The following is a 12,683-nucleotide window of genomic DNA, read 5'->3' as shown; positions in this document are numbered from 1 at the left end:
ATCTGGTTTCTCTGTAGTGAAATTCCTGATTGATCAAGAGGGTTTTTGACGTCATCAGCACTACCAAATCTGAAAATCTGAGAATGTCAAGTAGCTTCCAGTAAATAATCATATGGAAGTATGCTAATCTATACAATAGTCCCCACTAATCCATGTTAAAGGGACACTGAGGAGAAATTGAAGTTGGCTTGTATCGATAGAATAGCAGCTCCTGATCACAAAAACGCCACTCTTACTGAAAACAAAGCTTTTGTAATGTAGAAAATAGCAAGAACCAAAATACAGGTGTCGCCGCCACAGGCCAATCTCGCAAGTACAAGCATGACTTCCTAGGACAAGAGGCTCCACCTTGGAGGAATTTTCCTTACTTCATGGAACCACGAATCTCTGAGGCTGGCAAAGGAAGGTTGCGCACCGCACCGCTAGCCGTCAGAAATCACGGAGTGTGCGTTTACGTCACGTATCACGTCACTCCGTTCTGTGACGTCATAAGAGTTTTCCGTGTCGTCATAAGAGTTCTCGAGTTTGAATCAGAGCGGCGGGAAAAACTTTCTCAACTTCGAATCCAAAGACTGCTATCCAGTGCCGCAGAAGGGATTCTGCAAGCACTTAGAGGCAGAAAATATGTCACAACCACATCAGAAGAAAGGAAGCCGTACGCGGTCATTCCTTACATTAATGACATTTCACTCAGTCTCAAAAAGGTAGGCGCAAGAGCTGGTGTAAAAGTGCTCATGTCAGCACCCAACCAATCAAGAAGACATGTGCGCCAAAGACAACAGCGAGCAAAGAAAAATCAATGAAAGAAAAAGCACCGGAAAAAAACATGTGAAATGTGTGAAAAGAGGGTTTGTAAAATACCTCTGTCATGCGGACGCACCTACATTTGTCAAACAGGGCGCGCTGTTTGAATGAACGGCTTCGGGAGCCCAAAAGATCCCTAAAGGGCGCCATCAGCAGTGAATTAGCAAAACATTGCAGAGAGCATGAATGTGACCCGCAGCTTTGCAACACAATGGCCATCACTTCATATTTTGATCAACGGACCAGGGAGATTGAAGAAGCCTTCAACAATCGACGAAAGAGCGACGTATCTGCGTCAGCATACTTTCGATAGCGTTTCGTGACAGCGAAATTGGTTATCTGCGTGCGTTGTCCTAATAATTTACCACGTGTACATCTTATGCGTTTGTCATGCTTCTGTTCTTTCCTTATTGCACGAGCAAGATGTATATATTCGATCGAACGTGGATTAAAAATCTGGTTGTTAGCGTTGATTCCCGCCTCTCTATTCTTTGTTTCGTGCTGCGCTGCTTCCGCCACAAGAACATGAAATGTGCCAAAATTTTACACAAAGAAAATATGAATTCAAAAAGTCGGCCGATCCCGCCAATATAACAGGAGATAGCAGCGCAATGCAGATATGTAATTTCAGTTTATTAGGTGTGCTCTTTGCATTTAAATGAATACAAACAGGAGACGCGTATGTATGCACCATTCAACACACAATGTACGGAGCACTACGGCACCAGCATATAATAATGTCCAAATTTTTCTCTAGCTCTCAGAACTCTGAAAAAATAAAGCAATAAAAACGTAATGTAGGCTGAAAGTTGATGCACCTTAAGCAAACATTCTAAAGGGTACAAAAGCATATATGCACACGCAAAAGCTAACGCATGTAAAGAGCAACCTGGGTGCCAAAAGAAAAGACTGTATAGGCGTACGGTACAGATACGCGGTTTCAGGTCACGGATATTCTGCAGAGTGAAAGCTCCCTCTCGCTTTGCCTCTCGCACGAGCCTCGGAGTAAGCTTGAGCGTGTTATCAAAACAGGGAAAAAAATTAATTCTATGAGGCGAAAAAAAAAACGAGCATAAACCAACATACCTTGAGGACGTTGCCAACGGAAACCCGGGGATGAAATAAAATGCTGCAACTATATACATGAATTAAACGCAGCCTTCTGTCCTGCACCTTCTCACGGCACAGCGAACGCTCAAATATACGCCTTACATCCTCGTTACACCCCCGTTTTATTTTCTTGTCACTAAGTGTGGAGATAAGACTGCTTGGAGCCGGATGGAAGGGGGGACGTCTTGAGGTAGGAGCCCTGGCGCGCCGCACCCATAGTACAGAAGACCACGCGTGCGGCACAATATGGCGTGGGAGGCAAGATCAAGGTGATCAAGGCACAAGTAATCCGGTGGGGGTGGGTTGAAAGTCAGCGACGCGAAGACAACACAAACTATACCGCTGCGACAGGACGGCAATGTAGGTAGAGCACGTTAATCCATGGGCACTCGCAGCAAGAGTCTGGTGGGCTTCCGAAGATCTCTCTCGCCTATGACCGCAGTGGACGGCCACGCTGCCACCAACAACACACCACAGCCGTCGGAGGCGCTGAGGGATGCAGAGTGCGCGCTAGGAGCCGCCCATTGCCTTGAAATCCGCTGCCGCGAACGACGCCTGTAAGAGCGCCATTATGGTGTAGGGCCGTGAAGCTGCGCAAAAGACTTGCGATGCGCCGCGCGCCGCTGCATCAGTTCCAAAAGGAATTATGTGGGCACGCCGAGGTGCGCGGGAAAGCTGCCATGAATCCGTAGCTACGAAGTTCACGACAGCCCAGTGATGAGAGCAAGAGCTGCCGCGCGCTGGGGCTTGCGCGCGAGCGGCTAGGGGCTGCGCGAATACGTGTGCGCAAGATGGCTTCCGTCCAGCGAGGAAGCCGGACGAGCGTGGGGGGCCATTACTGCGCCTCTGCTGGACAGCGGCGCAACGAGGACTGCTGGTAGTTGGAGATGCCTGCAGGGACCGCCGCACCGTGCTGAAGTTGGAAACACTGCAGAAGACTGGCACGTTGGTGACCGACGCTCCCGGCGGTGCGAAGAAAAGGCAGACCGCCGTCGCCTGCCTGCCTGCAACATGGAGCCGACGGCCCACGAGAGAGATGCGGGGTGAACTGCGCTTCCTTCGGCTGTTCGAACAAAACTGTTTGATCTCTCAAAACGGCGAGTGCAAGAGCAAAACCTTCTCCCCCCCGTAGCTTTTGGCGCGAGGGAGAGAGAAAAGGGAGCGAGGAGTTAGCGTATTTTTTGTTGAAAAGCATTGGTCCCAAAAACGTGCTCCCAGTTACCTTTCTGGGACCAAAATGCTATTGTTTTTGTTTCTGCTTAACGCCCTCGAAAAAACGTTTCTAGGACATTAGTGGGCGCACTTCCCTTTTACTTGTGTTTCTGTGTCCTGCCTCTACGGCCTGGAAATGTTCGATAAATGTTTTACTGGGACTGGGACATTCAATCCTTTCTGGGCGCACCTGGGGAGGTACGTTGTTTGCTGGGAAGGTCGTTCTCTCCTGTGCGAACATTTTGATTTTTGCAAGCTATAGCATGTGGCAAGCAGCCTGCCAATTCGCAGTCGATGGACAGCAGAAAGGCAAGAGGTCACGCTGCCCCAGAACTTGGATAACGAAGTGTGCGTTCTTGTCTGTTTTACCTGCAGAAACCTCTAGGATTGCCTCGACTGGCCAACGCTGGCGTTAGCATCCCGGAACCCCATGAAATTTCCGGTTTTATCCAGCAAAGGCTTATACACTCGCGTCCCGTTAACATGACCCCCGTTAATATTGACGATTAGAATTATGGGCAGTTCTAGGCACCAAGCTTGTCCAGTGTATTTTCGCCGCTTTAAGATGGAAATTCGCAGTACGGGCAATGAACAGAGTTAAAATGTACAAAGCCAATTGGGGCCCATGTATTTTTGCTGCATTAATATGGACTCATCCGCCAACCTCACCTGCCGCCCCCTAGGCTGCTACGCTTCCCTTCTCTTGGAATCCACACCGCTACCTTTAAAGGGCAGAGGTTATTTTGCCTTCGCATTACATGCCCTGCCCAAGCCTATTTCGACTAGGATGTCACTAACCAGCGTTTGTTCCCTCACCCACTTCCCGGTTCCGGTCTCTTAACGTTACACCTATCATTTTTCTTTCCATGGGGTGGGCATAGCTGGCAAAGGACAGGGTTCATTGGAGAGACGAGAGAGGCCTTTGCCCTGCAGTGGGTGCAGTCAAGCTGACGATGATGATGATGAATATGGACTATGGCAACACCAAACGTCCTGAGGAGGTCGTCAAATGATCAGAACGTTCTCATCCCGAACAGGTCATTCTGAGTACCTTTTGAGGGAATCGATCGATATATAGTGATCAGAAAAAAAAAGTTGGACTGGCCCAACTAAGCAGCACTCATCCAGTGTTTTGATTGCAGGTCACCCACCGAAAGCAGTGCGAAAGTGCAAATGTCCTGGTGGCGGCCTTTTTCTTTGTTTTGCGGTTTTGTGCATTACAGTGAATGTGCATATTAAAGGCGCTTTTCCATTTGCCGTATTTTATGAATGGCTGTGAAGTCAGCTCTTTCAGCAGATGTTGAAATTTGGTGCGCCAGCAACTAGCATGCAGTTGACTTTATGGGGGTTGAACGTCCCAAATCGACTCAGACTAGCATCCAGTTGAGTAAATTGCCGCGAATCTTGCAGTGTTTGCTCATTCTTCAAAGCTGCCGGCACGCCGCTTTATCGCTTTGTTTACCCATCATTCCCATTGTTGACCCATCATTCCCTATCCATATAGCACGCTATCCGCACAGCTCGTACGCGCAGGCTATGCCATCTGAAAACATTAATTAGTGAATATAATTGGTCACCTTAATAAGACGTTGTTGCCTGCTCGGTAGCCTAATTTGATGTGTGAAGCCCTCACGCAGAGCATCTATTTATCGCATTCAGAACAAGCACCTCCATGGTCGATTGGTAGCGCACCCGGCACATGCCCCAGGGGCACAGCTTCGAGTCCCAGCTCGGCCACTTCTTTTTTTTTTTAGTGCGATAGTTAGAATCACTCGCGATAGTTCATGTGGTTGTGACGTCATGAGCCTTTTGGCCAAAACCGAATTAACTTCACAATACCGGACCTCGGGTTTTCTCCGCAATCCAACCTCAGCTACTGGACAGTGAGCGTCCTTCATTGCACCGAACAGAGCCCGGCCACTCCAAAGTGCAATAAGGAGCGCCTGGTTGGATTCTGTCAACGCTCTTCAATAGTTCAGCCAAGACCAGCCTGCAGGTGCCGCCACACACGCAAGCCGGCGGATACAATACACTACCGGAAAAAAAGTCACCGATCGTTTCGTAGTTTCGGCAAATTTCACACATTTGCGACTTGAATAAAAGCAAACTTTATTTGTCAGAGTTTTCGTTACTTCGCCTTCATTTTATTAATTCAGCTCATAGTCAGAACGAAGGAGGCCACAGATCAGCAGGAATTAAGCGCCAATGAAATCGCCCGTTAAGCCTCACGTCGAATGAATAAATGAATGAACGAATAAAATTTTATTCGCACACCGAGAAGGAGCCCCCAAATCCCCGGTTCCGGCACGCTGGCCTGGGACGATGGTAGGGGATGCACCGCCGACTAAGACTAATGAAGTTGCATTGTTTCTTCACGGCTTCAGCCGCCAGGCGGGTGGCTTGCTGCTGGATGGCGGGGTCCTCGCTCCACAGCGAAACTTCTCACGCTTCTCTACTGTTGATGTTTAAGCCTGCACCCGGGGAATCGGCGCATTCCCAAAATTATGTCATGATAAGTTCCCCTTTCACCGCAATTTTTACATTTAAAATCGTTTTCATCATCGGTCTGTGTCAGGTATACCTAGAAAGGGCAGATGTAATTTTAAGCTTTTAGCCGCCTCCAAATGCGTGCCTCATTATTGGAGAGAGACCGATCTGGGGGTGGAAATATCCTTCTATGTAATTTATAGTGCTTGGTAAGTTAGTGGTATGTAAAGATGCAATCTTGCATTCCCTTGCATCCGGGCTGTTCTACGGCCGCTCCGCAGTATAGTGATCTCGTGTTAGTAGTGAGCGCGTGTGCAGCCTCGTGGCCAGGGGCAGATTCGTGCGCAGGTATTCATATTATCGGTTTTTCAATCAATTGGGTTTGTTGAGAGGATGCGTCTGACTTCCTCCGAAATTCAACCTTTCGGGAGTTTCTTGCACTCGAAGAAGGATTCCTAAAACCATTCCTGGTTGAGCCACATGTGCACTCGTGATTAACGCAGCCCAGCGAATACTCGGCGGCAGGTGGCGTCACAGACGCTTGCCGTTTCCTATCTAAAGCGTGGCTTTTTGGACTTGTTGGTGAATGATCATAGCGAGAGAATATAGCGCGGAGTAGGACAGGTTTCATGAAGAAACGAACAACACGAGCGCTAACTTACAACAAATTTTATTTCACACATGCAACATATTTATACACCAGACACGTCATCGCTTGTGTTAAAGTAACGTTGCCTCAGAAACGAGAATTATTTATCACATAAAAAGATAGAAGCAGGGCTTACACATGTCTCTCACGAAGCATTTATCCTTTCAGCTTCAATTACTAATCGCGTGGTCATGTCACTACTTTTTGCTAGCACAGCAGTTTTTCCAAAAATTGGTTTGCACGTTTTAGATTCGCATGAACGAATGTGGTCAACAAGTGATTTATCTTGCCCGTTCTTGACGTCGCGTGCGTGTTCCATCAATCGCTGATTGAGGCACCTCCCCGTCTGGCCGATGTAATGGCCCCCGCATGATAACGGAATTTTATATACGACACCTTCAATGCGTGTCACATGCGGCTTCTGATGACGGGTCGTGCATCCACGCGTTCTGTTGCTGCTGGTTTTCTCAATCTTGCACAATGAGGCAAGTTTCCTTGGTGCCGAAAATACGACAGTGGCGTTTGCCCGTTGTCAAATTCTTTTCAGATTGTGAGAAATCTTATGCAAATATGGCAATAAAATAAAGCGCTTCCTTTCACCGAGCATCGGGGGCTGTTGACATTGATCTTCATTCAGTTTTCTTAGAAGCTTCTCGGCAAAAGACACCTGGACATCGGCGGGGTACCTAGCATCAGTAAGCCTTTTGGTCTGCTTCTTAAAACCTTAACATCCTTTGCGTGCATGATTTTCTCAGGGAGTTCTGAAAACACATGCTTACGATGGCTCTTTTTACGAGTTTGGAGTGCGCAGAATGACATGGTAACACATGCTTGTTAATACGAGGCTGGTAGGCCCAGTAATTATGGTTAGGATGAAAGGTGAAGGTCAGGTATAAAACCTGATACAGTCATTTACTGGCCATTCAGTGGTTAAAACAAGTGCTTCAAAACAATCCGTCATGATGATGGTTAAAATGCACAAGTCCTTTGACTTTAGTGAGGCAGAGTCACTGCTAACAAGGATTAGGAAATCATCGACAAATCAAATATTTTCAAAACGTCCATACCATCAAGGCGACTAGTAACAGTCTTGTCGAGTTGGGATAAAAACAGGTTACTTAAAACAGGGGCTAAGCATGACCCGATACATATTCGGTCCTTTGGAAGGTGTGGTTTTCCGCTCCAGTTTATAAACGTTGATTTCAAGTAAAATGCTAAAAGCTCCAGGAAGTTGCCCACCGATATACCCGCTGTGTTTTGGAAGGCAACACACCCGAAATCTTTAATGTAATCCTCAACACAGCAAAGTACCTTCTAAATTGGCAACGAATAATATAGATCCTTAATATCCACTGAAAACGCGTTCATACTTTCACCAGCCCAGTTCCATACTAACTCTATGATTTCACCAGAATTCTTAACAGCAAACGGATCGTCATTCGTAAAAGGTTCAACTTTTCTTGCAACAAATGCATGGAAACAGTGTTCTGCCATGTGCCAGTTTCAGAAATGATAACTCTGAACGGATGTTCTGGCTTATGCGTTTAAACGCTGAAAAACACGCCCTGTCCTACTCTGCGCTATATTCTCTCGCTATGTTTCCTATATGTACATCACTCTCCTTAGACTCCAGCAAAAAATGTCAACGATCGCCAGAAGTTTCGTCGTTTCGTCAAATTTCACAGATTTGTGAACGGAATAAAAGCATTATTTATTTGTCAGAGTTTTCGTTACTTTAGCTTTCATTCTATTAAGCTCATCGTCACAACGAAGCATGCCGCAGGAAAGTAGAAACTAAGCGCTAATAAAATGGCCCGTTACTCTCACGCCAAGATTCTCGCACTCGATGAAGGATTCCTAAAACTGTTCCTGGTTGCGCCACATGTGCACTCGTGAATAACTCAGCCCAGCGAATAATAGGCGGCAGGTGGCGTCACAGACGCTTGCCGTTTCCTAACTGTAGGGCGCTTCCATTGGACTCCAGTAAAAAAAGTCACAGATTGCAAGAAGTTTCGTCTTTCCGTCAAATATCACACATTTGCGACCAGAATAAAAGCAAATTTATTTATCAGTTTTCCTTACTTTACCCTTCAATCTATTCAGCTCATCGTCACAACGAAGGAGGGCGCAGGTAAGTAGAAATCAAGCGGTAATCAAATGGCCCGTTACGCCTCACGCCGAGATTCTTGCAGTCGAAGAAGGATTCCGAAAACTGTTCCTAGTTGAGCCAGATGTTCACTCGTAATTAACTCAGCCCAGCGAATACTCGGCGGCAGGTTGCGCCACAGGCGCTTGCCATTTCCTAACTGTAGGGTGCTCTTATTAGATGCCTGCAAAAAAAAGGCACCGATCGCCAGAAGGTTCGTCGTTTCGTCACATTTCACACATTTGCGACCCGAATAAACGCAAACCTCTTTGCGATTCTCAGTAGTAAAAGTTGCTCTTCGAGGGGTGTAAAACAGAAAAAGGAGAATGGAGGTGCTGGGTATCGATCCCAGTACCTCTCGCATGCTAAGCGAGCGCTCTACCATCTGAGCTACACCCCCCGACGAGAAGAGAGCCCCGAAATGTCCCTCACAGGAGTTTCCCTGCACTGTGCCGTAATATAATTAACGCGAAAAAAAATCAATAATGCAACTCGAGACTGTTGCCACGAAAGTACTGTGCCGCATTGTAATAATTCTAAAACGCTACTTCCCGGCTAGCTTCGTCATTCCCAGCCACTGGCTAACCTCTTGAACATTCCCCGCGACATGCTCTTGGCGATTGCAGTCGTCTGCTACGTTGCTTCCAAGAAGGCTCCTTGCGATGACAGTGTGTATTTCTGTCAGTCCGCCAGCATACCATGGAAGGCGTGCTTGCCACTTTACTCCGAAATACTTTCACACCAGCAGATAAAAAAGCGCTTGCAATACATGCCAAATGCCTTCATCAAAACAACTTTATTTACAAACAAACACGCAGCGCCGAAAACCTGCATGTACAATCAGCAATCAATGAAACGCTGACAAGACGTTTTAAGAACAAATGAAAAATCGGCGAAATTGCAGTTACCCTCTACCTTAAGTGCATGACGCGATAGCATTTCGATTAATGCGCAAATATGCGAAATTGGCTATTCTCTATTTTACAGCCATAGATTGCTGAGAGTTCTCCTACCACTCCTGGCCCAGTGGTACAGCGGTTAAGCTTTGGGCCACACACCTCTGTAGCGCTGAAAATTGTTTTTTCAGGAAAGAAAATGGCGCGCTACCTGTCTCACTTCTAGGTGGATACCTCAACCACGCCGTGAGGGAATGGAGGAAGGTGGGAGTGAAAGCAGGGGGGAAGAGAGAATAAAGAGTTGCTGTAGTGGAGGACTCCGGAATAATTTCGACCACCTGGGGATCTTTAACGTGCACTGATATTGCATAGCACACAAGCGGCTTTGCGTTTCGCCTCAACCCAAACGCGGCCACCGCGGCCGGTTTCGAACCCGGGAACTCCGGATCAGTAACCGAGCGCTCTAACCACTGAGTCACCGCGGAGAGAGGTTACCTCCCGAGGTGGCTCCGTGGTTAGGGTACTGGGTTCAGCTCGGCAGGGTGCCCACCACCCGGTGGGTAGTGGACCACCTGCCGCATAGCAGGCTTCAGTACTTAGTACGTATGTATGCCCGAAATCGAAAAAAATGCACCTTGTAGCGCTGCTGCACTAAAGGTAGCAATAGAACTGTAATGTAATTCGAATAGAATTGGAATAAAATCGCAATGTTTTCGCGTTCCTCGCAGGAAAGTCTCTTAAGTTCTCCCGTAACTGTTGTTTTCAAGTCCTTGGATTCTTTTATTCTTCGTGCTACGTTCTCAATAGCTACGTGTGCGCGCCTTTTTTTTTTTTTTGCCATGCAAGTCACACTTCCAGCCGTAGGTTTTCAAGCTACCTTTCTCGCAGCGTTTTGGAGTGGTTGCGGAACAAAAGAATACCGCGCGCGAAGAAATAGTGCTGCGTTGGAACTTTCCAAGGAAAGAACTGCTCCCCCGAAAACAATGTGCGAAGGCATGCTATTGCATGTAGTCACCTTGAAACTGGCACTCGTATGTGGTTGTCATTGCTTGCCTATAACAGCCAGAAATTTATCTTGTGTAGAATGTGAGGCATCTCGTTTAACATCCCAAAGCGACATGGCATAAACTCCAGGTTAAACTTTGGTTAAACTCAAGTTCAACTTGCACCACCTGGGGCTCTTTGACGTGCATTGACTTCGCATTATAAACGGCCTCCGTTAGTTTCGCATCGATCACAAGAGCATCCGTGCGCGCTCGGGAACAACAGTCGAGCGCTGTAACCCCTGATCCACCGCGGCGGAGCAAGTAATGTGTCTTAAAACGTATGTTGCAGGTGTCGAATGTGACTTTCCGATGATAACTTGGTGGCTTGCTCGAAATACCGTATTACGCGATAGCATAAAGAGCTCGTTCTGCTGTAAACCTGGCGTCACCTGTCGTTCGGCGTCGGTCGAAAAAAATTCAGGAATGCCAGTAATCAGAATATACAAAAGGAAAACATCCGGAATTGGGGTTCGAGCCCAGGCTCTCTGCGTGTCCAGAAGCCCACGCAACGCTTTGGCCACGCAGGGTCGCTGTTGCAAGCCTGTAAGAGGGAGCGCGTTGTGCTGTGTATGACTTCGTAACGTGTGTTTCGTATGTGCACTGATCTTAAAGTAAATAAAAAATAAGCAAAAAACTAATATGCTGTTTGGGAGAAAGAAATTGCGCGGAAAGAAAAGGCCGCGTTATGGTTCTTCATTGTATACGTGAAACAAATGCTGTGTATGTGTACAAGTTTGTTGTGGCGTAGCATGGTTGCTTTATGACGTATAACGTCCAAAAGTGGCGCAGCCTATGAGCGACGCCGTAGTGGAGGGCTCCGGATAATTTCGACCACCTGGGGATCTTTAAAGGGGCTGTGAAGGGGGCTCTAATTAAGTTACGGCATGCCTGGGATATTGAAGCACGCTGCTTCACGAATAGTGTCCAGCAAGGATTTTTTTAAATGCGCTTTGTAGAAGCTGAGTTATCTGTAGTTAAAATTTGAATTTCAGCGTCTTCGCGCCTTTTCCTCTTCTCTCGTCACTTTTAGCACGCTGGAAGGTAGGCGCTCTTCCCCGACCCCCCTCTGGGAGCGGAGCTTCCCGAACCGCCGGAGCTAAGCGGCTTATTGGCCGCGGCCACGGTAGCTGCCTAAAGTCTGAAAGAATCTAACCAATGGCCACCTCTCTCCTTGTCTACGCAGATGCGGGGGACGGAGGAGGGCGCGAGCATGAAAAAGTCGCCGGGAAGGGCTCGCCAACTTTGACGCGTGATTGTGGGTCGTCTGCTGCGTGTAGAAGAGTATTATTTGGCTCTGGTTTTCAAGGCAACACAGTGCAGTGATTAAGTGAGTTAATGTGCTCTCCTCGGGAGGCGTTTCAGAGCCCCTTTAAGGTGCACAGTTCTGTCGTAGCCCACTGAGTGCTAACACAGGTGGTCTAGAAACCGGTTCAAAGCAGAAACCCTCTCAGAACTCGTCTCTTGGGCATTAAGACAAATAGATGGCTGTGCCTACTGGTACGTCAACTTCTTTAAATTCTGCAGGAGACATGAAGCGACGAGGAAGGAAGAAGACGCAACCACTACCAATGATGTATAATTGTGTTCGTAGTGCAAACCTTGTTGTATCTGAACTGATTGGTGCATAGCTTTAGTGGTGTCAGCGCGACAATAGACACAAACACATGCAGGGCGAAGCACGGCGTTGTGCTTAATCCTTCATGTGTTTTCCTTTATTGCCATGCTGACGCCACTAAGTTGTATCGTAGTCGAGGCTTGTCATGCTTTTTTTCGTCCACGTCTCGGGTGTCGGGCCGAACATCAAGACAATCGAGAATTTTTGTTCTGCCAAACACGTCGCGCGCTGTGGAGTCGCATTTCTTCCTTTTATACAAACGTACAATTAAGTTTTCATGTAGGCACAAAAGAGACATGTTGCTGACGAAGTTCCATCAGGTGTCGTTCTTTGAAGTGTGGAGTTTTATGCACGTTCCACTACCACAGTACATCGACCTTACAACTCGTCTTGGGGTGCCAAAGCCAGTCTGTGGCAGTAGAAACATGAGCCAGAACAACTCAGGGGAAAGATCAATTTGGACTTCAGTAAATCTTTGTAGGGGGCTAGTTGGTTGTACATACTGAGACTGGGGAGCGCTAGATTCTAGACAAGGGAACAACACCACATAAGAACACCACGAGGCACGAGTGCAAACTTCCAACTCAAGAGTAATTATTTTGAGTAATTATTTGGCATACCCAGGCAGGTTCCACACACGGCCATACCAATGAGTCATGCACCGTTCAAACAAAACTTCATGCGGCCAAAAAGTTGGTCTGTCTTTTCCTAAATGTTT

At 47.3% G+C, this 12,683-nt stretch overlaps 1 non-coding gene across 1 annotated transcript; it reads right to left on the bottom strand.

The window, feature by feature from the left end:
• Positions 1-8,735: 8,735 nt before the first annotated feature.
• Positions 8,736-8,808, bottom strand: TRNAA-AGC (transfer RNA alanine (anticodon AGC)). Its single transcript has one exon. It is a non-coding gene; the product is annotated as a tRNA-Ala (tRNA).
• Positions 8,809-12,683: the final 3,875 nt, after the last annotated feature.

Source organism: Amblyomma americanum, chromosome 9 (assembly GCF_052857255.1).
Source record: "Amblyomma americanum isolate KBUSLIRL-KWMA chromosome 9, ASM5285725v1, whole genome shotgun sequence".
In the NCBI taxonomy this organism is placed as follows: domain Eukaryota; kingdom Metazoa; phylum Arthropoda; class Arachnida; order Ixodida; family Ixodidae; genus Amblyomma; species Amblyomma americanum.
Note: the sequence above shows the minus strand (reverse complement) of the source record. Positions and strands in the feature narration are given on the sequence as shown.